This window comes from Chrysochloris asiatica, unplaced genomic scaffold (assembly GCF_000296735.1).
Source record: "Chrysochloris asiatica unplaced genomic scaffold, ChrAsi1.0 scaffold00047, whole genome shotgun sequence".
NCBI classification, from domain to species: Eukaryota; Metazoa; Chordata; class Mammalia; order Afrosoricida; family Chrysochloridae; genus Chrysochloris; species Chrysochloris asiatica.
This window is the reverse complement of record NW_006408565.1, coordinates 5,901,906-5,904,324: the sequence shown is the minus strand read 5'-3', so window position 1 is coordinate 5,904,324 and position 2,419 is coordinate 5,901,906.

Sequence of the window (2,419 nt, the reverse complement as noted above, 5' to 3'; positions counted from 1 at the left end):
AGGTGGGATATATTCAAGTTCATATTTTGGCTCTCGTGGACTTGTTTTCATTTTCTTCAGCTTCAGTTTGAATTTACATATGAATAATTGATGGTCTGTTCCACAGTCTGACCCTGGCCTTGTTTTCACTGATGATATGGAGCTTTTCCATCTTCTCTTTCCACAGATGTAGTCAATTTGATTTCTATGTATTCCATCTAGCGAGGTCCATGTGTGTAGTTGTCTCTTATGCTATCTAAAGAAGGTATTTGAAACGAACAAATCATTGGTTTTACAGAATTCTATCATGTGTTCTCCAGCATCATTTCTATCACCAAGGCATTATTTTCCAACCACTGATGCTTCCTCTTTGCTCCCAACCTTTGCATTCCTATCATCAGTAATGATCAATACACCTTGATTGCATGCTTGGTCAATTTCAGGTTGAAGAAGTTGGTAGAATTCTTCTGTTTCATCCTCACTGGCTTTAGTGGTTGATGCATAAATTAGAATCATAGTGGTATTAACTGGGTTTCCCTGTAGGCACATGGATATTATCCTATCACAGGTGTAGGTGTACTTCATGACTGATCTGGATATGTTCTTTTTGACGATGAATGTAACACCGTTCCTCTTCAATTTTTCATTGTCTGCATAGTAAACCATGTGGTTGTCAGATTCAAAATGGCCAATACTAGTCCATTTCAGCTCACTAATGCCTAAGATATTGGTTTATGTGTTCCATTTCATTTTTGACAACTTCCAATTTTCCCAGATTCATACTCTATACATTCCATGTTCTGATTTTCAATGGATGTTTACATCTGTTTCTCTTCATTTTGAGTTGTGCTCCATCAGCAAACGAAGGTCCTGCAGGCTTTTCTTCCACGGCCTTTACTCCATTCACATTATCATGGTCAACTCTACTTTGAAGAGGTAGCTCTTCCGCAGTCGCATTTTGAGTGCCTTCCAAACCTGAGGGGCTAATTTTCCTGCACTATATCTGACAGTGTTTCTCTGCTAGTCATAAGGTTTTCAGTGACTAAAGGTTCAGAAGTAGTTCATCACTCTTTCTTCCTAATCGTCTTCATCTGGAAGCTCATCTGAAACCTGACCACCATGGGTGACCCTCTTGATTATTTAAAATACTGGTGGCAAAACTTCCAGAAACATAGCAACTCACAAGCCACCACAGTATGACAAACTGACAGATGAGTAGTGGTCATTTGGTTTTAAGTGGAAACTGTCACCTTAAATTTCGAGGAGATCTGTGTGCATGTGCAGTAGAACCCTCCAGGGGTGAGGGTGGGGTATGCATTCACTCAGGCATCCCCTCTAGTCACCAGAATGGAGGTGTGCAGACAGCGATAGACTAATGAACAGATACCAAAAAATGAATGTCCACAGCTGTATCTCTGCAGTTCTGTCAGGCGTTCTTGGCTGTTCTGATCCTTAACCCGCTTGGTCTCTCCCAAGATGGCAGCTCCGGGAATAGCTGAGCATCTTGAATTAGAAAGCAATGGATTTCTTGATTCTGCTACAAATTCACTTAGCTATAAGCTATTTATTTATTTATAAAGAAAGAATAAAAAAAAAATAAGATATCATCTCACACCAGCAATAACAGTGAAGTTCAAAAAAGCAGAGGACAATAAATGCTGGTGAGGTTGTGGAGAGACTGGGAACCTCTTACATTGCTGGTGGGATTGCAAAATGGTCCAACCACTATGGAAAACAATATGGTGCTTCCTCAGAAATTTGGAAAGTGAAATATCTTGTTGGTTGGTTATGTGCTGTGGAGTCGGTTCTGACTCATAGCGACCCTGTACTGGGTTTCTGAGACTGTAAATCTTTACACAAGCAGAAAGCCTCATCTTTCTCCCATGGAACAGCTGGTAGTTTCGAACTGCTGACCTTGTGGTTCCCAGCCTGATTTGCAACCACTACGCTACCAGAGTTCCTTAGAAATGCCTTGTTGTTGTTGTTGTTATGTGCCGTGGAGTCAGTTCCGACTCATAGCAACCCTGCACAGGGTTTCCAAGGCTGTTAATCTTTACGGGAGCAGAACACCTCATCTTTCTCCTGTGGAGCAGCTGGTAGTTTCGAATTGCTGACCTTGAGGTTAACAGCCCGATTCATAACCACTATGCTACCAGAGCTTCTTATGATCCAGCAATTCCTTTACTTGATACATATCCACAAGAAATACGAGCCATAACACCTGTAGATATAGGCACACCAATGTTCATAGCTGTACTATTCACAATAGCAAAAAGATGGAGCCAGCCTAAGTGCCCATTAATAGAACAATGGAGAAACAAACTTTGGTACATACACACAATGAAATATTATGCAACCTTGAAGAAAACAAGGAAGCTGCAAGCCACTACATAACATGGATGAACCTTGAGGACATTATGTTGAGTGAAATGTTGTTGTT